The sequence below is a fragment of the Mirounga angustirostris genome, unplaced genomic scaffold, assembly GCF_029215605.1.
Source record: "Mirounga angustirostris isolate CCGP_5_RB_7025 unplaced genomic scaffold, mMirAng1.0.hap1 SCAF_17, whole genome shotgun sequence".
NCBI classification, from domain to species: Eukaryota; Metazoa; Chordata; class Mammalia; order Carnivora; family Phocidae; genus Mirounga; species Mirounga angustirostris.
This window is the reverse complement of record NW_026991725.1, coordinates 30532017-30555899: the sequence shown is the minus strand read 5'-3', so window position 1 is coordinate 30555899 and position 23883 is coordinate 30532017. Positions and strand designations below refer to the sequence as shown.

The window sequence follows — 23883 nt, the reverse complement described above, 5'->3', positions numbered from 1 at the left end:
AGGGGTTAGGAGTGCCAACCCTGTGCAGTCGAAAATCCACATATAACTTTTGACTCCCCCACACTTAACTACTAATAGCCTACTGTTGACCAGAGGCCTTACTGATAACATGAACAGTCGATTAACATGTATTTTCTATGTTACATGTATTCTATGCTGTATTCTTACAATAAAGTAAGCTAGAGAAAAGAAAATGTTATTAAGAAAATCATAAGGAAGATAAAATACATTTACAGGACTGTACTATATTTATAGATGCTGTCAGTTTACACTGCCTCTTTATAAGATGAATCATGTGTCTATCAATATCTACATCAATATTGTCTTTTATGACACAAAATACTGTAGATATTATATATGTTACTGACACTAGCCATCAAAAATTAAAAGATAATGTACAGTCTGTATGTGTAAGTTTAAATAAATTTTAATTTTTTATAATTTGTGTATATTTTATGGTAGTGATAAAATAGACTAGTATCTACATACATTTTATGCATTCATGATTTACCGAACATTTTCTTAATTTTTTTGATATTCCTAGACTATGTGGTTCATCTGCCAGTTTTTTCAATTGTCGCAAATCTCCAAAAGTTTTTCCAACATACTTATTGAAGAAAATTTGTGTATAAGTGGTTTAGCGCACTTCAAACCCTCGTGCAAGGGTCAACACTTTAATTGTAGCCTGTGGTTTATTTTTATCTAGGTCTTAATCATATAGTAATTTTTGGCCAGCAGGGGGAGCTGAAGCCACTGATACGTGACTACATCTCAACTGGTTTTCAGTTTGTTCCAGCCAAAAGAAAGGAAGACACTACATCTAAAACTAATGATGTACTCACTATATGTTGGCCAACTGAATTTAAATCCAAAAAAATAAAAAATAAAAAAGTAAAGAAAAGCCTTACGGAGAGAGAACTAATCAAAGTTCACAAGGAAGAAATACAATTGCCAAGAGGCATAGGAGAAACATTTTTATTCTGATAAGTAATCAGGAATGCAAAAATGATACACTCTTTTCTTAAATTTTTAAATTTTTTGAGTAAACTCTATCCGCATTGTGGGGTTTGAACTCATGACCCCAAGAGCAAGAGGCGTAAGCACTACCAACTGATGCAGCCCGGTACCCCATGTGGTATTTTTATTCTAACCTATCAAACTGGCAGGTGAACTGTGCTACCGAAGGTCGTACGGGGCAGTCCCCGCAATTCCGAGTTGAAGTACGCACTGGGCCCCGTTTTTCTGGAGGTATTTTGGCAACTTACATCGAAAACCTAAAGATGTCCTTTGACTTAGTTTTTTCCACTTCTGGGCATACACCTTTAGGGGAGACAGATAGAGATCTATAGAAAGATTTGTGAACAAAGATAATTGTCATAGCATTATCTATACCAGTGAGAATTCAGCATAAACTTAAATGAGCAGCGAGATTAATGGATACATTATGGGGCGCCTGCCTGGTCAGTCAGTAGAGCATGAGGTTTTTGATCTTGGGGTTATGAGTCTGAGCCCCATGTTGGGTGTAGGTAAAATCTTGTAAAAAAAATAGGTATGATATGGCATATTTAAGGATGGATGATGATACAGCCATAAAATAATATTTTTGAAGAGCTTTTAATGTCTTGGAATGTTGACTATTTGATAAATGAAAAATTAAGGATATAGAGCTATATAAGGATTCTAAATGTATAAAAGATAAAGAAAAAATATAAAAACATGCATACATAAAGAATGAAAGGAACTATAGCAACAAACCTCACTGAGCCTATTAGACAAGGGTCATCAGCCAATTGTTCTGTCACTAAGGGATGTTTTGAGGTGAGGCATTGTTACCTTATAAGCTGTTAACTCCAGAAACTTAGGGCTCCACCTAAGATGTCACTTCTATCCTGTAGGACCCCGGAATGGACTTAATATACATAAATTTATGCACTCCTTAAGTTTTCTTCACCCTAAATACCTCTTGGTGATAACACATTCCACACATTTCTTTTTTTTAATACTTATTCAATAATTTTTTTTATTATGTTCAATTAGCCAGCATATAGTACATCATTAGTTTTTGATGTAGTGTTCAACGATTCATTAATTGTGTATAACACCCAGTGCTCATCACCACATGTACGCTCCTTAATACCCATCACCCCCTCCCTTTCGTAACCCTCGGTTTGTTTCCCAGAGTCCAGAGTCTCTCATGGTTTGTCTCCCTCTCTGATTTCTTCCCATTCAGTTTTCCCTCCCTTCCCATGTGGTCCTCCGCACTATTCCTTATGTTCCACATATGAGTGAAACCATATAATAATTGTCTTTCTCTGCTTGACTTATTTCACTTAGCATAATCCCCTACAGTTCCATCCATGTTGATGCAAATGGTGGGTATTCATCCTTTCTGATGGTTGAGTAATATCCCATTGTATAGGGGCACCTGGGTAGCTCAGTTGGTTAAGCGTCTGCCTTCGGCTCAGGTCATGATCCCAGGGTCCTGGGATCGAGCCCCACTTAGCAGGGAGCCTGCTTCTCCTTCTCCCTTTGCCTGCCACTCCCCCTGCTTGTGCTCTCTCTTTCTGTCAAATAAAAAATAAATCTTTTTTTTTTTAAAGATTTTATTTATTTATTTGACAGAGAGAGATAGCGAGAGCAAGAACACAAGCAGGGGGAGTGGGAGAGGGAGAACAGGCTTCCTGCTGAGCAGGGAGCCTGATGCGGGGCTCGATCCCAGGACCCTGGGATCATGACCTGAGCCGAAGGCAGACGCTTAACGACTGAGCCACCCAGCGCCCCCAAAAGAAAAAAATCTTTAAAAAAAAAAATATTCCACTGTATATCTGAACCACATCTTCTTTATCCATTCATCTGTTGAAGGACATCTCGGCTCCTTCCACAGTTTGGCTATTGTGGACTTTGCTGCCATGAACATTGGGGTGCCACACATTTCTTATCTGTTGTGGAAAAAAAGACTAGATTTTCAACTTTAAAAGCTTAATATATTGTACCAAGGTGTGGTGAATAAATTAGTATTTTTGTCATATTTATATATTTTCTGATTTTGATCATAGTGCTCCTTAGCTTTCATGTTTCTCGGTTGAAGATGATGATTTTAAAATGTAATCTCTGGTGAAACCTCCTTCAGCCTCTTAGTCATTCCATTTACATTTCTTTGGATCCTTGTCAGCATTACTTTGCCTTTCTGGATTTATGGTAACCAGTCAGAACTACATTTCAGATATAGCTAAAGCATGATTTGTTAGAAGGATAGGAAAATATGTTCTATTTATAGTCTTTTCCTTGTTTTTGTCAATAGAATTTCCAACCACCCCCCATCCCCCACCTTTGCACAGAACATCACAGTCTTTTTAGAGGAACACTCTATAATTATTCAAAATTAAATTAAAGATTTATTTATTTTAGAGAGAGTGAGAGTGTGTGAGCATGGGGGGCGGGCAGAGGGAGAGAGAGAGAAAGTCCTAAGCAGACTCTGCATTGAGCATGGAGCCTGAATTGGGGCTTGATCTCATGACCCTGAGATCACCACCCCAGTGGAAACCAAGAATGGGGCACTCAACCAACTGTACCACTCAGGCACCCCTCTTGCAAGGTTTTAATTGTTGTTTTGCCTACATATGTCTTAGTGCTCCTGATTAGCTACAGTTTACGGTCTTTTATAGCTTTTCCTCATTTTTGTTGTTCTATTTTGAGTAAAATTTTTCCCTTCTTCCATGTACCCCTCCACTCCCCTCCCCCACCCCCACACTAGTTAGCAATTTAAAATTTAAACATTTTAAAAAATCTGGGTTGAGCTCCTGACTTTTTTAATCTCTCGCACTCAGTACAGTACTATAAAGTCCACCTCTATGTTTTGTATTACTCACTTGCTTTTTAAACAATTTTAATTGTAACTAAAGTCTACACTTCTTTTCTAAAATTAGGCAACCATATAATACATTTTTTTTTGATCAGCACATGTTTTATGAATGTGTTTAGGATAGAAAGGGGTAGGCAGAAAGGAGAGGAGGCAGGAAGGTGAAGGTATTCATATAAATATTTTTATTTTTCTCTCACTCTACAGAATGTTGGTTGGGTGTGTTTTGTATCTCTGTTACCTATGGATCATGTATGTCAGTTCATGATTATAATTTAGAACCAAGTTTTGTTATATGTGTATGTTGTAGGTTCTAATTTTTTTTTTAAGATTTTATTTATTTGAGAGAAAGCATGAATGAAGGAAGGGGCAGAGAGAGAAGCAGACTCCCCACTGAGCAAGGAGCCGGACTCGGGACTTGGGATTCAATCCCAGGACCCTGGGATCATGATGGGATCATGACCTGAGGCGAAGGCAGATGTTTAACCAATTGAGCCACCCAGGTGCCCCTGTTCTAATTATTTTTGAGAAAGCATTATTGTATTACTTAAAATTTTATCATTTCCCTCCCAAAGTTTCGTTTTGTTAAACGTATAGATTGTTGAACCCCGCATTACTATTATTGTTGTAGTTTTCAAGTTTCTGAATCCTTGAGCATTAGAGTTGAAAAGAAATCTTGATTTAAACTAGTCAGGCTCTCTGACATGTTTTCTACATGAAGAAACAGAGTGGTGCTGCCATTTGCCCAAAGTCACATAGCTACCAAGTGTCAGAGCTAGAACTTGAATGCCAGTTCAGCATTAATTTTATCAGTCTGATGATTACGGGGATAGACTTAGATGATAAATACATTTATATTGGATCATATGCAAAAAAAAAAGAATTGTTGATTGATGGGGGAGAAAAACAAATGATTAATCTGGCTTGGAAATGAGTTGACTGATCAGCGTACTTTTTTGTTCAGCACATACTCTACCTCTCAGATCCTGTATCTGTGGATCAAGGTATCTTCTTCATACTCTGGATAGTGCTGGGGATGACAATGCCACATTTTTTCTCTTTGAACTACCCATTTATAGAAGCCTTGTCAACCATCTGTTATAAAATTCTTAGGGCAGAGTATAATATCGTTGCTTTTCTTTAAGCTTTTAAAACAGTAATACGTGGGGCGCCTGGGTGGCTCAGTCGTTAAGCATCGACCTTCGGCTCAGGTCATGATCCCAGAGTCCTGGGATCGAGCCCCACATCGGGCTCCCTGCTCAGTGGGGAGTCTGCCTCTCCCTCTCCCACTCCCCCTGCTTGTGTTCCCTCTCTTGCTGTCTCTCTTTCTGTCAAAAAATAAATAAAATCTTAAAAAAAAAAAAAATAGTAATACATTCTAGTCCTATCTCATTGAAGATAACCTTTCCAGTAATAGGATTTTGTGTTCTTGAAACTCTTCCCTCACTGATGTTCTAGTTTGTATCTATCTATAGGTAACTGTTTGTATTGCTGACATGTTGGGTCTTCCTCATTTCATTCTCATATAGAGTTAATTAGAGTAAGTTGAGTTTGATGGGAACCTTATTTTTTGCTTGTGTGTATTGCTGGTAATGAGTTTGCAGGTGTTACATGAAGGCAGATTAGTGCTCTGAGGTAATCTCTTAAGGGGAAATAAAAGAATTATGGCTTGCCTTTTCTTGAGATTTTTGCAAGTGGTTCAACATTTTTTTTTTTGAAAGTGAAATTGTTTAGAAATTAAGTATTATTTTGGCTCCATCCATTTTTTTTTTACAGCTTTATTGAAATACATTTCACATATAAAATTTACCCATTTAAAATGTACAACTGTTTTCTTTTAGTGTATTGACACGGTTGTGCATTTGTCACCAAAATCTAATTTTAGAACATTTTCAACACCCCATAAAGAAACCCCGTATCTGTTAGCAGTCACTTCCTATTCCCTTTTGTCCCCCAGTCCCCTACAATCACTAATCTTTCTGTGTCTGTAATTTGCCTATGCTGGACATTCATATAAATAAAATCATATAATATGTGCTCTTTTGTGACTGGCTTCTTTCACTTAGCATGTTTTCAAGGTTCATCTATGTTGTAGCATAGATCAGTACTTCATTCCTTTTTAAGGTCAAATAATATTTCATCATATAAATATGCCCCATTTTGCTTATCTGTTCATCAGTTGATGGACCTTTGGGTTGTTACTGTCTTTTGGCTATTATGAATAATGCTGCTATAAATATTCTTGTGTAAGTTTTTGTTTGGACACCTCTTTTCAGTTCTTTTGAGTATATACCTAGGGGTAGAATTACTAGGTTATATGGTAACTCTGTTTAACTTTTTGAGGAACCACCAAACTGTTTTCCAAGGTAAGTACACCCCTTACATTCACACCTGCAATGTATGAGGGTTCAGTCTCTCCACATCCTTGTCAACGCTTTTAACCATCCATCATTTTGATTATAGTCATGCTAGTAGATGTGAAGTGGTGTCTCCCTGTGGCTTTGAATTCATTTTCCTGATGACTAATGATGAGATGTTTACATGTTCTTATTAGCTATTTGTATATCTCTGGAGAAGATTTTTCTGTCAAAAGTTTTGCCCATTTTTTAAACTGGATTGTCTTTTTATTATCGAGTTATAAGAGTTATAAGACAAAGGACTTATAACTTTGTCACGTATGATTTTCAGATATTTTCTCCCATTCTGTAGGTTATGTTTTCACTTTCTTGATGAGATCCTTTATTTATTTTTTATTTATTTTTATTTTAATTTTTTTTTAAAGATTTTATTTATTTATTTGAGAGAGAGAGAAAGCATGAGGTGGGGAGGGTCAGAGGGAGAAGCAGACTCCTCGCTGAGCAAGGAGCCCGATGCGGGACTCGATCCCGGGACTCCAGGATCATGACCTGAGCCGAAGGCAGTCGCTTAACCAACTGAGCCACCCAGGCGCCCTATTTATTTTTTTAAAAAGATTTCATTTATTTATTTATTTTTAGAGAGAGAGCATGCAAGTGGGTAGAGGGGCATAGGGAGATGGAGAGAGAGAATCTCAAGTAGGCTCTGTGCTTAGCAGGAGTTTGATCTCACGGGGCTTGATCTCACAACCCTGAGATCATGACGTGAGCTGAAATCAAGAGTTGGATGCTTAGCCGACTGAGCCACCCAGGGGCCCCTTGATGGGGTACTTTAATGCACAAAATTTATAATTCTTATGAAGTCCAAGCTACATGTTTTTTCTTGTTACTTGTACTTTGGTGTTGTATCTAAAAACCGTTGCCTAACCCAATATAATGGAAGATTTTACTCTTGTTTTCTTCTAAGAATTTTATGATTGTAGCTCTTAGATTTTGGTCTATGATTCATTTTGAGTTAATTTTTGTGTAAGGTGTGAGATAGGGGTCCAATTTCATTTTATTGCATGTGAATATCCAGTTGTCCTCATACTGTTTACTGAAAAGACTATCCCTCTATCCCCTCTTGAATTATTGTGGCACCCTTGTCAAAAATCAGTTGACTGTAGGGCACCTGGGTGGCTTAGTCGGTTAAGCGTCTGCCTTTGGCTTGGGTTGTGATCCCAGGGTCCTGGGATCAAGCCCTGCATCGGGCTTCCTGCTTAGCAGTGGGCCTGCTTCTCTCTCTGCCTGCCACTCCCCCTGCTTGTGCTCTCTCTCTCTCTGTCAAATGAATAAATAAAATCTTAAAAAATAAGAAAAAGAAACAATCAGTTGACTGTAAATGTGAGGTCTTATTTCTGGACTCTCACCTATATTTTATTGATCTATATGTTTGTCCTTATGCCAGTATCACACTTTCTTGATTTCTATGGCTTTGAGTTAGTGTGAGTCCTCCAACTTCATTCTTCCTTGTCAAGATTGCCTGGGATTAAATTGAATCTCTAGATTAATTTAGGGGGGAATTGCCATCTTAACAATGTTAGGTCTTCCAATCCATGAACATGGGATATCTTTCTACTTAGGACTTCTTTAAATTCTTTTCACAGTTTTTGTAGTTTTCAGAGTATAAGTTTTATACTTCTGTTAAATTTATTTTTAAGTATTTTATTCTTTTTGATAGGTGGAATTGTTTTTAATTTCATTTTCAGATTGTTCGTTGTTAGTGTATTGAAATATAATTGATGTTTGTATAGTGATCTTGTATCCTATAATATTGATGGACTTGTTTTTTTAGTTCTAATAGTTTATTTGTTGGTTCCTTAAGGATTTTTTATATACAGCATTATGGTATGTAGAAATAGATTAGTTATACTTTTTCCTTTGTAACCTTAATGCTTTTTCTTTCTTTTTCTTGCCTAATTGCCCTGGCTAGACTCTCCAGTACAATGTTGAATAGAAGTGGTGAGAGCAGCCATCCTTGTTTTGTTCTTGATCTTAGAAAGTATTCGGTCTTTCTCCATTAACTATGATGTTAGCTGTGGTTTTTTGGTAGATAACCTTTTGTTAGGTTGAGGAAGTTTTCTTCAATTTCTGGTTTCTTGTGTGTTTTTATCATGCAAGGGTGTATTGGACTTCATCAAATGCTTTTTCTGCATCAACTGAGTAGTCATGTGGTTTTAATTCTTTATTAGTATAATGTATTGCATTCATTGACTTTCAGGTATTAAACCAACCTTGAATTCCTAAGATTAGTCACACTTGGCAAAGGTGTACTGTCCTATTTATATGTTGCTGGATTCATTTGCTAGTGTTTTGTTGAGGATTTTTATATCTATATCCATAAGGGATATTGGACTGTAGTGTTTTGTTTTGTTTTGAAATATCTTTGTCTGGTTTAGGTATTAGGGTAATAACAGTATTATCATATGAATTGAGATATGTTCTTGACTTCATCTTGAAATAATTGTTGTTTAACTTTGGACATTCGTTTAGCAGTAGTAAATTCTAATTGCTTAATTAATGAAGATAATAGTTAATATAACTAATGTTTAAGAAATGATGTGCTATTGAATTTGTGGCAGTCAGAAGAGACCTAAAAGCTTCCCCCCAGTGCAACAGAAAATATTTGAGAGTGAAAGGAGGGATGCAGAATTAAATACAATTGGATTAGGTCACAGATTTTTCCTTTTCTAGAATTCTGCCTATCCTAGATATTCAGGGTAGATGTTCTAAGTCCAGTACTTTAGATCTTCACCTCTTACTTGGTTTCCTTAACCTTGGTTTTATTTTGGGGTAATTGCATTGTTACCTCATTCTAGTTATGCCATAAATAATACCCAGTTTTAGTATTCTTGGGGGTGGTTTAGGCAAGCTTCACAAAAGGGATCAGAAGAAAGTGTAATTGGAAGCAAAAGCACTAAAATTTTGCTAATTGTTCTCATTACTTCTTAGCTTTGAATTTTTAACCATTTAAAATGTCAGTGAATAGAAGGGATTTTTCTTGGCTGCCACATAACTTATGAGGGTGACTCAGTAGTTTCCTCTAGCGGGTACTACAGTGATTAGCATCCACTAGGACCTCAATAAATGTTTATGAGGGAATAGGAAAGAATGTTAGGGCTTTAAGGGGATATCCAGTTTTACTGAAAATCAAAGAAGGTCATTCAAGGCAGGAATATTAATATTACTGTTGCCATATTATAAAAACTTAATGACTTAGCCTAAATATTACCAGCAGGATCACATTTTGATATTGCCAGTATAGATATAATAAGAAATGTGAGTCTTGCCCCCTCCCCTACACAGAAAGTTTTTTTCTTTTTTATATCACAGAAGATATAGTTTCATTTAGCAGTTAAAAAAATTTTTTTTTAAATTTCTGTTTGTTCTAGTTAAAGTTCATTTGGGACACGTTTTCTTAGATAAATTTGTCTAAATTTGATTGTGGGAATTAATTTGGAATATGGCTGAAAATACTAAATATTGTATTCTTTTTGTCTAATTCAGAAATGAGAAAAGGTTGTTGTTAAGGAAATTATATATGATTTCTTAGTAAATGAGTGACAGAGATAAGATAGGGACTTTAGCATTTCCTGAATTCTAGTCATGTTCTTAGTAGCTTATGGTCTCATTTATAATATTGTATCCACAACAATTTTTACATTAGATCTTTGCAAGTTTCATTATTTGTATAGAGGGATTATATTCAGGATTTTTGGGGGATTGCATATTTATCTATAAATGATCTAAAGCAGTGTTTTTCCAACTTTTCCTTTAAAGTACTCAGTCTGGGCGCCTGGGTGGCTCAGTCGTAAGCATCTACCTTCGGCTCAGGTCATGATCCCAGGGTCCTGGGATCGAGCCCCACATCGGGCTCCTTGCTCAGCGGGAAGCCTGCTTCTCCCTCTCCCACTACCCCTGCCTGTGTTCCCTCTCTAGCCATCTCTCTCTCTGTCAAATAAATAAATAAAATCTTTAAAAAAAAGTACTCTCAGTCTGGGGTTGTCCCAGAGCAACTTGTCACAAAAAGGACATTTCTTGAAGACTCCTTTTTTTTTTTTAAGATTTATTTATTTGACAGAGAGATAACAAGAGCAGGAACACGAGCAGAGGGAGTGGGAGAGGGAGAAGCAGTCTTCCTGCCGAGCAGGGAGGCCGATGTGGGGCTCGATCCCAGGACCCTGGGATCATGACCTGAGCCGAAGGCAGGTACTTAATGACTGAACCACCCAGGCACCCCAAGACTCCTCTATCTTGAAAAAAATGAGAATTTTGCATTTTTCCTCTGTAATATACTTGTGTTTATTTTAACAAAAGTGTATGCGATTTTACTACAGTCTTTGATTGACTTGATACTCCAAAAAGGTGTGTCTCTTGATTATTCGTTGGCTTCAGTTACTCCCTAGTTCATATAGCTCTGTGCTCCAGAGTGTACGTGAAAACCCAGTGCAAGAATCCAGGAATTAGTGAATTAAATGGGAATGTTTCTTTCTGAGAATGGTGTGCTTCTCTACTGGAGGAAACAGGTGTGCTTTCTCCAAAATCCCTAGGTTTGCTGTGCCATCAGAGTGAGATTTTAGAAGTTGCACCTTAACTGTGGACTCAGTAATTGACTTAATTTTATTTTTAAATGACATTTGCATTGTCCACCTGTTGCCTCCTTTTCTCTTTGAACATTTTTTTTTACCTCTGACTTTCTTCATCAGGCCCTCTACAAGTTGGCTGCTCATGGCTGCTGCCTTGAAGTTCTTCTGCATGTTTACCTTTATGTTTCATTTGGAAAAGAAGCCAGGCAGGTTCTTGGCAGATTTTGGGCAAATTCTGACATTCAAGTTTATTATCTGAAACAGTGCTTAAGCCCTAGGCAGATTCCTTCATTTGACATTGCCTCATCTGCAAAATCAGTATATTGGAGCACTCCTGTTAATATTTGGTCAATTAACTTTTTTGGTTAATTCTAATTATTTGAGAATTTTTAAATGTTCTATACTAAAATTTAAAGCAGTAGAATTAAAATCCACCTTAATAATCAGTGTATTTTTCTGTTTAGCAGCTTGAGAAACTTTATTAAAATATTCATATAAAGTCCTTGTTAAACTGCATGCATTAGAAGTTAGTGCTTGTGTTGCTACTTTGCAATCTGGTACCACAGAGGAGAAAACCATCAGTCTTGGATGTTAGATCCTAACGTAGCGGATGGCCTGAAAGAACCTGACCTGTTACTTTAAGTGGTTGTATTCTGTTGAATTTTAGTGCTATCTTCTGAATTATCCTAAAATAAAGTACTTCTTGATTCAGGAGTGCTTTCAGGGTTAACCTGTAACTTTAGTTATTGTTCTTATCACTAACACAGTTAAAACACGAGGCTGTCTAAGATTAGTTTTTCTTCTCAAGGTGAAATGATAAGGTAACAACTTTATGTAAATTTGGGAGTCTATCTCTAGTATGAAGAAGAAAATTATCTTGTTTTTAGGTGGGATTGAAACTAAGGAATGCCATGCTTTTTTATAATACTTTGCCATTTACAAAAGTTTTTTACATGCCTTAAGTTGTTTAATCTTACTGAAAGTTTGCTACTGGACTGAGTACATAAGAATATATATTTGGGGGGGTGCCTGGGTGGCTCAATCGTTAAGCGTCTGCCTTCGGCTCAGGTCATGATCCCAGGGTCCTGGGATCGAGCCCCGCATCGGGCTCCCTGCGCAGCCGGAAGCCTGCTTCTCCCTCTCCCGCTCCCCCTGCTTGTGTTCCCTCTCTTGCTGTGTCTCTCTCTGTCATATAAATAAATAAAATCTTAAAAAAAAAAGAATATATATTTGGGGGGCACCTGGGTGGCTCAGATGGTTAAGCATCTGCCTTCGGCTCAGGTCATGATCCCAGGGTCCTGGGATCGAGCTCCTGCATTGGGCTCCCTGCTTGATGGGGAGTCTGCTTCTCCCTCTCCCTCTACTGTTCCCCCTGCTTGTGCTCTCTCACTCTGTCAAATATATAAATAAAATCTTAAAAAAAAAAGTATATATTTGGAATCAGTCGAGACCTCCATTTAATGAAAAAAAATTGATTTCTGAGCCTTTATAGTCATTGTAATCACGGTGAGGATTTTCTTTTACTTATATTTGGCTAAATCTTGATACTTGTGAAACTGTGAAATAGGTAGTATTGTTTGGGTTTAATACTTTTTATCACGCTTGTAGTTTGTATCAAGTGAGTAGCCTGTTTCTGTTGAGAGGCTGGAACTTCTCTGAAAGGTAGATGATGCAAGGGGGAAAGTGAGAATTGGAGACTGACCTCTGATCTCAGCGTGTCCTTCTGCTGTAGTGCTTAGGGCAGAATCCTGTTCTCTCTTGGCCTCATCTCATTTTTGCATTAATAAAATTTGGAGGTTTAGCTATATGACCTTCCATATTCCTTCTACACCCAAAATTCTTTGATTTAAATTTCTTACCATTGGCTCACTTCATTCTGGCTTTCTACTTAATATTTAGATGGTGAAATATTAACATGAGAGCAAGCACCAATTTCAGTTTTAAAGATGTTTCTTTCATGATATAATTTAATGTTGTCTTAAATAGATTGATGCATTCATTTCTGTGATATCTGGAACAGGGTCTTGAGCTTAATAGGTACTCACTAAATTTTTGTTGAATGAATGCATTTTATCTTATGTGGCTTTAGATTTATTTTTCAGAATTAGAATATGTTTTTAGGGAGCTCAAAGTATTTTTATTGGTAGTGTTATCTGAGTTTATGAATGAAAACATTGTTTGCCGGAGTAGGTAGGAATTTGAAGTTTGAATTAGGTAAGAGGTGCTGACCTTATCTTGTATTTTAACCTTCTCAATTATTAACTTTGGAAAATAGCTTTAATAGTTAAATTTATGAAGTAGGCACTACAATCTCCTTTTTCCAGAGCAGAAACTGGGGCTTATAGGTTAAATACTTTGCCCAGAGTAACACAGCTGGTAATTCATGGAGGCAGATAAAATCTAGGGCTACCCCCGCATCCTATACTCTTAGTTACCACACTATACCTTTTATTCTTTTTTTTTTCCAGCAAATTCTTACAAAGTGCCTCCTTCTGCAAAGCTCTGGACTAGGTCCCAGGGATGTAATGATGCAATGATAAATAACAGAAACTGGGGCCCTATTTGTTTGAAACTAAATGGTTTAGGACGTTCTCTCCTGAGTTTTTTATATATATAAAGATTTATTTATTTATTTTAGAGAGAGAGCATGAGCACAAGTAGGAGGGGCAAAGGGAGATGGAGAGAGAATCTCAAGCAAAATCTGCCCTGAGCTCTAGGGGGGGCTCGATCTGATGACCTTGAGATCACGATCTTAGCCACAACCAAAAGTCAGATACTTAACAAACTGTACCACTCAGGCACCCCCTGAGTTTTAATATATATATTTTTAAGTGCAAAACAAATTAACCCCTTGTCATTTTGAGATTAGTTTGGACATATGAAGTACTGAATTTGTGATAGAAGGTTCTGCTTAAGAATATCTGGCTTGTTAAGAGATAAATGGTGGGGAAGTTATTAGAGAGTGTCTTCTTGGAATATGTTTATTGTACAGGTGAGAGTTACAAATCTGAACCATAGTTCCTGCCTTTTAGGGCTTTCAGGCAGGCTTCAGAAGTAAGACTGATACATGAAAACAATCTCAAAGGAATTACAGAAAGCATTTAATCAAGATCAGGGTAATATAGTGCCAGTTATCTATATTACTGTTAAGTATGTAAATGATAATAGTGGTCTGGTGGAACATATCTTGAAGGAAAAATAAGTGGCAGTATATTGGGGGAGAGGAATGAACAAAGAACGATTGTGAGGAGGGATGGTCCTCTTTTTCTAGGCGGAAAGAAAATATAGATAAAGACATGGATGGATACAGAGTTGTGTATAGAAGGGAAGGACTTTGCTGAAGAATAAATAAGGTTTTATATAGTATGATAATATGAATAATCAAAGTAATACAGATATTCTAAAATATGAGAAATTAATGAGAATTTTTTTGACTTTAGGTATAGAAAAGCTAACTCAAATTGGCTGAAACAATAAAGAAATGTTTGTTGTTACATTGTTCTCATGTAGCTGGAAGCCCAAAAGTCTTGCAGGTGTCAGGATTATTTGATGTAATGGCTTCATGCTGTCACCAAGGACAAAGGTTCCTGCCAGCTCTCCATTCTGCCCTCTTTGATGATGTTGGTGGCATCTTTAGGCTAGCTCTAGGGGGACTGTAGCATTTTGAGGTGTCATGTTCAGCAGTCTGAAGAAGAGGGAACTGTTTCTTCCTCATTTCGTCTTTAGGAATGAAGAAGCTTTTCTCACAATTCTCTCTTGCAGGCCTTCCAGTGGGCTTCCAATCATGTCTCATTGGCCAGGATTGGGTTTCACGCCCATTCCTAACCAATCATTGGCAGAGAGGATGGGTTAAATTAATCCATTAGGATAAAGTGGATATTTGAGAGTCATCCACAATGATTACTCCAAGAGTGATTTGAACAGTAAGGTGTGTATGAGTGTGTGTGTGTGTGTGTGTGTGTGTTTGTATGTTTAATCAGCCTTGACATCCACTATATTTCTGGGGTAAATTTTAAGAAAATGTATTTCTCTTCTTAAGATTTTTGCATTTGTAGTGGCTCACCTTAGAATGTCCTTATTTGTAAAAATTGGTGCCTTAGCAAAAAGACATCTGGTTTGAGATAAGAATGTAAAACATTTTGACTGATTTAAATGCCATAAACACTGAACTCCCGAGTCTTGGGTTAAGCAATGAGAGAACGGGACAGTTGGAATTTATTTTTCCCCAAAATGCAGGTTTTATTATTTTTTTTTAAATTTTTTTAAAAAGATTTTATTTATTTATTTGACGGAGAGGGCGAGAGAGCACAAGCAAGGTGAACGTTAGAGGGAGAGGGAGAAGCAGGCTCCCCGCCAAGCAGGGAGCCCCATGCGGGGCTCGATCCCAGCGTGCTGGGATCGTGACCTGAGTCAAAGGTAGACGCTCAACCATCTGAGCCACCCAGGTGCCCCTAATTTTTTAAAAAAGATTTTATTTATTAGAGAGAGAGAGAGCAAGCATGAGCGAGAAAGAAAGGGAGAGGGAGAAGGAGGCTCCCTGCTTGGCAGGGAGCCCTCCCAAAGCAGGGCTCATCATCCCAGGACCCTGGGATCATGACCTGAGCCAAAGGCAGATGCTTAACCGACTGAGCCACCCAGGCGCCCCCAAAATGCATGTTTTAAAAGAAGCATTTCCACCTTCTCCTAATCCATTGAAAAAATGTATTTTATAAACTTGGTTATTTGGGGGCCTAATTAAATCTGACAGTTGAGTTTTAAGAGTTGGCAGCCTACTTACTAATCAGTAGTAAGATTAATTATTTTGTGGGTGGGTGTCTTTGAATGTAATATTTTTAAGTATACACTGCAAGGGGCTTTGCCTTATTTGGTGTTTTTCATTCTGCTCATTTAGATGTCAGAATCCTTAGATTAGGGCTCTAGTTCGCCATCTATTGGTCTGTGTTTAACACCCTTCTGCTATATTTTTGGAATTACTATTTATGTGGAGATATGTATATACATTTCTTAATCAACTAAATTTTCTTTACCAGGATTACAAAAAGCCAAGACTAGCATCTCTTTTGGATGTATATACAAATATGTACACATATATTAGTTTATTCTTTGTGTAATTTGTGACTTCATTATTAGCTGCTTGCTTTTGATATTTGAGAACCATGACTATCATTGATAGTGTGATTTTAAGAGTACAGATGGAAACTGATGGAAACATAGGTGTAGATGCTATAGGAGCTGGTGAGTTATTGTAACTTTGTGGAGGACTGAGGGTGTTTTTTTTGACTAGCAGAAGCGAGGCATACCACCGGATATTGGTTCTGGTAAGCCACAAAACAGTATTGAGCATTTCTCATCTTCCTTTTTCACAGTATTGAGCATTTCTCATCTTCCTTTTTCTATCTTGCTGAATTTGATGATTTAATTGTTGGAATCATTTTGTTGTTGTTGTTGTTCAGTCATTTAAAGTAAATTCTGATGAATCCCAGAGTTCGTTTTTAAAATCTCAAAGCACTGAATTAATCCTTTGGCAACTTTTTCTTTGGTTTTAAAGGATAGTGGAATTAAACTTTGTATGACACTTTGCATTATATTGCTTAACTTTTTTCATCTAGAAAAGGTTCCATTATTTTATGGCCCTGTTTTGGGAGAGGAATAAAATACTGTGCCGACAAACTGGTCATGAGAAACGATAAAGTGCCACCACTTTAAACCAACTCTGGTAGGAAAGTGGGAAGTTTGCTTTTTGTTGTGAGATTTGGGTTTCTCTGTGGAGTTGTTAAACTTTTAGCATAGCAGTGAACTTCCTTTTGGTGGCGACAGGAAGCATAAATACTCATTGTGTAATGCCATTTGCCTGCTTTGGCGGATCTGCCAAGCCATGACACCCAAAACAAGACGCGTGCTTCTTAACGAAAACTACAGTTCCCAGCGGGCCCGGCGCGGGTGGGCCATCACTTCCCCTCTCGCTCCCGGCTGTCCCTTCCCTTCCCGGGCTGGCCCGGCGCGGGCCCTGCCTGCGCCTGCGCATTGACGACGTACGCCTTTTTTTTTTTTTTTTTCCACCCTGGCGGCTGCGGAGCGCTGCGCTGGGGCTAGTGCCCAGGCGTGCTGCAGTGTACGGAGGCAGTCGGCTAGGACAAAGGGCGGCAGAAAGCGCTTCACTGGTCAGGGAGCTTCCTACCCGATTCAGCGCGCGTTTAGCCCTGGAATAGTGTGGCACCGACGGCATTAGCCTGTTTACTACACAGTGCAAACAGTTCCTCGCTCACGTCCTCTTGCTCCGCCGCGCCTGCCTGCCTTGCCCCCTCCTAGCCGGCGCGCGCGGCCCCGCCAGCCCCAGCGCGGAGGGAATGTGACGGCGTCAGTGCCTCAGGTTAGCCTCACCTCTGCCGGAGCGAGGGCCCGCTCCCGCCTGCCGCAGTGCCGCGTGCCGTCGCCGCACGTCTGGGAGCAGCTGGGTCCCGGCGCCGCGGCCTCCGCAGTTGGAGGTGCAGAAACAGCGGCCGCGGCGAGGAGCCATGACTGAGGCGGCGGCGGCCGCGCCTCCTGGCGGCCCGCGGGGGCGGCGCGGCGGGCGCCCCCTGGCGGCGCGCCGGGGCGGAGCGGCCCTTCGCCGCCGCAGCCGCAGCCGGCGGAGGCGCTGCTGTCCCTCCTCCCCGTGTCCCCGGCGCTCGCCCGCTCGCTCGCTCGCTCCATTCTCCCTCCGCTTCAGATTAAAGGGGGGGAGGGAAAAGGAGCTCGGCCGCCATTTTCCCAGTGCCGCCGCCACCGCCGCCACCGCTCGCCGAGCCGGCGGGAGAACAGAGCACCGTAGCGAAGCCGACTCGTCTCGCCGCGGAGGCGCGGGGGGCGGCCGGAGCGCGCTCCCCGGCCGGGAAGAGGCGTGCGGGGGTGGCGGCTGGGGTGCGGGCTCGGGCTGCAGACGGCGGCGCTTGTTTGTGCGGGGCGGGGGGGCGGCTTCACCCTCTGCCCCCGCCCGCCAGTCCTCCCGGCCGGGCTGCGGTCCCCGGCCGTGCCCAGGCCCCGCCGGAGCCGAGGAAGGCCGGAGAAGGGGCCCGAAAGAGAAGAAAAAGCGGCCGCTCCCCGCCGCCGCCGCCTTCCCCTCCCCCTCCGCCTCGCCCCCCCCGCCCGGAAAGTCAGGGCGGCTCCGGGCGCCGGGGGGGAGGAGAGCGGCGGGCCCGGGCCGGAGCCGCCGCCGCGCGCCCCCGCCTGCCGCCGCCGGCCCTCGGCGCCCAGGCCGGGGGCTGTTTGCAAACTGCGCCCATTTTGTGGGGCTGAATCCGCCCGGGCAACGCTCCTCCATCACGTGGTAGGTGCTGCTGCTCCTCTCCTCCTCCTCCTCCCGCTGCCCTTTCTCCTTCTCCTCGCTCTCCCTGTAGCTCCCATTTCTCTCTCTCTTTGTTAGTTGTAACTAGAAGGGCAGGGCAGGGCAGGAAAAATCCCCGGAACTTTAAATGGCCTCTCCGGGCTTCCCCGCTGCGGGTCCGGGGCTGGGAGTCGCCCCAAGGGCGGGGGTGTGCGGGGGCCCTTCCCCACCAGCTGCCGCCTCGTTCGCCAGCTTTTCCTTTGGCGTTCTATTTAAAAATGCGGCCTTACGAACACGGTTTATTCCCGTGGAAAAAAACCCCAAACAAACTCTGGCTCTCGCCTTGAACTTCTCTTGACTGCAGAAGGCCTTTCTCTGCTCGAACACACATCTTGCGCGTTTCACGGTGTGTATCACAACTGATTGTTAAGTCAGATGGTTATTTGTTTCGTGTATTTATTATTTTTGTTGCCTGTATATTGAGGTCACTTGGGTTTTCAGATCTAGTCTCCCTCAGGCGGACGTGTTTGTTTGCTTTTTAAAAAAACTAAAGAGGAAGAGGCATTTATTTGCTTTTAAGTGAGTTTGGGGGGCCTGTTTTCCGGCTGACTGTCTTGATTCTTCAGCAAGTAGTTTGATTGTTTTCCATCCGATAAACAACCTTACCCTCATATTTTACTTAAAAATTCTTTTGTTTTCCATTGTCGGGATCCCAGTGTGGTTTTTTGGAGAAACACGTTACTTAACTATTGCTTATAGATTGCCTTAGGGGAGAAGGGGTGACATGATGGCGCCACTTTAACCTCTCTTTCCTCTGATTTTCCCCCCTTTTATTCTGGAGGTCAACTGGAGCATTTTTCCTGATCTGTTAATAAAACTGTATTTGAGAATGTTAACGATACAACTTGTAGGGCTAGAGTTTGGTCCCTTAAGGGTCGGGAGACCCGAATCCCGAGCTCCCCAAAGTTCCGAGAAATCTTCCTAGTCCTCCTGCCTCGCTCCCTCCCCTCCATTCACAATCCTGGTGTTGCCATCTCCTTTGTCACGTGGCTAGCAATCATTGTGTTTTTTTGTTTGTTTTGGGGTGTGTGTTTATATTTTTAAATTGTAGTCCAGAAGAACCTACCCTCTCCCCATTGGAGAGATCAAAACATTTTAGTTGTTTTAGTTTGAGAGTAGGAGAACATTTATAATAAATGATAAAATTACATAATCTTTGCCTTGCATAATCATGATATAGTTATAGATTGTTAGTGAACTTTGTCTCTAAAGCCTTTTCAAGTATGGAAAGTAGTACGTTGGAATATGTTTTGCATTTTTTAGAATAGTCTGTAGTTTTGATTTTTCCCAGCTTCTTGGGTCTTTTAAGTACCACTGTTTACAAAGGCTTAATAAGTGGGTGTGTTTTCCCCTCCCCCTTCTATATGATATACTTGGTTCCTTTTCTAATAAACTGCCTGACCAATTTAGAAATTTTCAGTTGTCTGCAGCCATTGTCAGTTAAAACTATTTTTTTCTCCCAACAACAGGGAATACTTTTGAGTAATAATTGTTTTCCACCTAAAGGTATTTCATCATGTTTCTGTTGCATTTTTGATCCAGAGAATTTTTGCTTTTAATCCTTGAGGTTTAGAAGAATTGTTTCGTTATATGTTTCTTCATCTCAGTTTTCCCAGTAATTGGGTAAATTTCTATATTATAAAATATCAAGTATGTTTTTCTCTTGTTTTACATAGGTTACTAGCTACTTTTCCAATTAAAAAGAAGTCTACAGTGAGTTAGCAAATATCTTTAAAAAAAAAGTAAAAATGAAATGTAGTGATTCTTAAGTGCATTGATTCATTTCCTTTTATCATGTATATTTTTAATGGTTTGGGCCATTTTCTTTGCTAACAGTTACATCATGTCATGTGATATGTACAGTGTGATGTGTAGTTCTAAAAATAAGGCAAGGTAAAAATGCTCATCCCTTGGGAATTTAAAAAATGTATTATATGTAGGGTAACTGTCCTCAGTCATGGAATTTTGATTTTGATTTCCGCTTTGTTTCTCCAACAGTATTGCAATTTCTTTGACCTTTCCCGTATTTGATATATTTGTTAGTGATCTCATGATTTGAGGTGGTTAACTTTATTTTTCAAGTATGCACTACTTGGAGGGAAACGTTAGATGTGACAACGATTCTTAACATCTGTGTTATAGTGAAGATGGTTTCTGAGGACTACTACATTTAAGTATATATAAAATAACTTTTTGATTTGTGTCTGTAGACATTTGAGAGTGATCAATTAATTATTGATAGAGTTTGAGGTAAGGCAGGGCTTTTGGTCCTTCCACTTACATGAATCTGTTGAATGAAGTATTTAGAAGTGTCCCTTCATCTTTCCTGAAAGCCTTATTCAGAATGTTAGTATTTGACTTTTGTGCTTTACCAAAGTGAGATGTTAAATTTTTGTCTGATTTTTTTTTATTCCTGCCTACGTTATTTCTGTGGTTAAACCTGCAGAACATTCTTTGATTGTTAGACTTAACATTATCCTGTTGAAGAAAATTCTGGAAGCTGGAAAATGAGTAAGCCTAGTTCACTTTTGAGCTTTTATCAAGGTGAGAAGAAAGGAAAATACTCCCATTTTTTTTCTTCTTCAAACACTGCCAGTACTCTTCCTTCTTCAGTAATGCTACACTGTAAGCAGTGTCTCTACATCATTCCATTTTATTGGGTTGACCACAGATTTTAATTGTATTTTAAGGTGAATAACAAGTTTTAGATTTGTTCTGTTTGACGTAACCAGAATTATGTAAACTGTAAACAGAGGGCCATTATGAGTGGTGATGCTGGTTTGAGAAGGTATTTTAGCATTGAGTGGAGTAAAGCTTAGTTGCCTTGTTATGCTGGAAAAGCAATTTTAAAATGTAAAAAATATGCTAGTGCATATTGGATTTTCAAAACAAGTTATTGAAAATCCTTTGTTTAAAGAGTAATGCCTATTCCTCTTATATTTAGTCAGCTTCCTTGGGGGAGTTGGTAGGGGTTATTTTTTTCTTGGTGAAGCTGTTAAGATACAGAAACTAAGTGACTTCCTTCCTGGAGAGAGATTTTTAAAAATTGATCCCCCTCCCGCCCCCCCCCGCAAAGGATATCTCCCCTGAGTTTGGAAAGGAGGGAATAGTACACGCTAAGTATGTGGTCTTTTGTGGATTGCCCCAGAATAAATCTTGTCATTGAGCGGTTTATTTAGTTTTAAAGCACCTTTTCACCACCCTCTTTCTCTCTTTTAGATTAAGTTTCTGGCTTGATTGGTTAAACTGTTCTATGTCTCAGGAAGCATATTTTAACTTTGGTCCCGTTTTACTTGATCACTTTATGAAAGAGTACAGTGCAGGTGTCTCTAATAAAATGGCCTAAACACCTGGCTTGCCTACTGTGTCAGTGCAATGAGTACTTGGACCATGTCCTTTTCCTAAAATAGGACTTTAAATACTTTCTGGAAATCTAAATTCAGACTAGTTTTTGAGTCTTCATGTTGATTCTGAAGATGTATGTTTGAATTATAGTTTCTATCCTAATAAATGCTTATTAGCCTCTGGGCATACTAAAAGTTGTGCAAAAATACTCCTGCCTGAGTGCAATAATTCATAACACAAAATAAAACTCTTTCATCAGTACTTCCTACTCCCTGGAATGTGAGATCAAAAAGACAGTATGAATTAGAAAAGACAAATATCCCACTGTACCAGAGGTCACCAACTCAATTTTGAAGGCCACAAGAAGGGGTAGAAAGTAAGTGGTATCCTTGGGTGTCACTTGCAGTTTGTGGGTCATAGGAAAAAGATGTGTGGAAGGGTCTCTCTTAGTTATTAGTTCAGTTACCATTTGTTCCTACATTATGCCATGTGCTTGTCTTTTACAATGTAGGGTAAAATGTATAGAAGAAAATAAGCCAGTTGATGTGATTTTCCAAAAAGAACTGAAATAGGTACTTTTTACGTGTGTTAACCTTTTACATGTCTTTGATAGAATAAAGGTAAAGCTAAAAATGCAGAGTACAAGGAAACCAGCTTCAGTGTAGAGAGCACAACTGACAATTCATGAATGAAAAATAAGCTTGCGTAGTCTGAACGAGAAACTTAAAGAGCATATATGAGGATTTTAAACTTTTTTATGCCGGGAGGCCTTCAACGTGGAGACGTTTTAAATTCTTGTTTTTTTGTTGTTGTTGGGTTGCAGTGTCTGGCAGATAGTAACTGTTTAATGAATGTTACCTTCTGCAAGCCTTGCTTTTCCAAGATTTTAAGCTAGCTCCATAAAATTTTAACATTTGAATGCCCGACCCCCTAGGGAGTTATTTAGCTGAGAATTATTTAGCTATACATTTTATTGTTGTTGATTGTAAACTTGCCTTTTTTCTCTAGTTCTAATTTTTTTAGAATTACAGTTGCCACCCCAAGCTTTTGGGAGTCAGGAAATGTAATAAGGTGGAGGTAAATTCAGCGCAGTTTTATCTAAATGTTATCAAAAACTCTGGTTCTTGTTACTTGAACAGGAATCCCAAATGAGATCTCCTTCTGAATTTTAAATACAGCATATTCTTCCCTTGTTTGGAAAAAGTTGAGTAGTATCAAACTTAATGGAGCCCCTCACCTTTTAAATTCTTTTTAAGAAAGGAGCAGCTTAAGGTCAGACCTGGTTAAATTCAGTTGGAGGGCAAATGTTGAGGAATAAAAAAGGTGAATAACAATTTTGTTGTTAGGATGTTAGACCAAAAATTGCTAAAAACTGGTATGTATGCTTTCTCTTGCTATTTGCTATTTGGCCTTTGTAACTGCTTATTAGCACCTCCCCCGGAGGGTGTGAAGGGACAGAGGTGAAAGCTAATTAGTTTAGTTTCTGATGTTTGCTAGTAGAGAGGCTTTGTAGAAATACTAGTTGATTAAGTTGAAATGTCAGGGAAGTTTGATTAAACTGTTCATACATTACCATGGAGAACTGAGGATGTTTGAAGACCTCAAGCATATATCAAAAAAAACTGGACTGCTGTTTTTCAGTTACTGATTTACTGCTTACCGCTTAGTTTTCCCTTTGGCCTCCCAAGTGAATGAAAGGAGGATGTTAGTATTAACTTTTTTCCTGGCATTGGAAAAGTTAAATTTTTTTTTTATCATTAATTCAAAACTCTTAAGGGATAAGGTAAGTTTTTGAATTGCTTGGACCCTTCAAGCAGTGTCTGGTTTTAGGATTGTTCAGAAACACTCGTATTATTAGAGTTTGTTAGAAAGAAATGAGATAAAAATACATTTTTCTTTCTTTTGTGAGCTAGATTGGTAGGAAATTTGAATTCAGATGATAGGGTAGAAATAGGATAAAACTCCAATATATACTTTGATACATAGTCATTTTTCAAAAGTTTTCTGTTTATATGTTTTTAAACACAAATGGGATTATACTTGTTATGTGGCTTTTTTTATGTAGCTGTATATCATAGAGGTTTTTCAAATTAAATTATGCAGTTCTCTTTTAAATAACTGCATAGTATTCTAGTGTGTCTTTTAAGTTCAGTTTTTTTCCTTGTGTTAAAATTTTTCAGTGAAAGAATTATGCATATTTCTTTACCTATGAGAGTATTTTCTGTTGGATAGGTTCCTAGAAGTGCAGTTACTAGGTAAATGTTTGGGTAGTTGCATTAAAATTTTTGGTAGATACTGCTTTCAAAAGGCTTATGTAACCAAATTTAATAGTTTAAA

The 23883-nt window shown here is 39.2% G+C and overlaps 1 protein-coding gene across 7 annotated transcripts in view; it reads left to right on the top strand.

Moving 5' to 3' along the window:
- KANSL1 (KAT8 regulatory NSL complex subunit 1) overlaps positions 1-23883 on the top strand; it is a 183302-nt gene that overhangs the window by 10837 nt on the left and 148582 nt on the right. For 4 of the 7 annotated variants that reach the window (XM_064582350.1, XM_064582351.1, XM_064582346.1 and 1 more), the window contains exon 1: positions 18005-18144. The exons of 2 other annotated variants lie outside the window; for them this stretch is intronic. The gene's annotated coding sequence lies outside the window, so the exon portion shown is untranslated. Of the gene's footprint in view, positions 1-18004; positions 18145-18223; positions 18548-23883 lie in introns of those variants that run through there. One more of the 7 variants, XM_064582349.1, reaches the window with a different exon arrangement.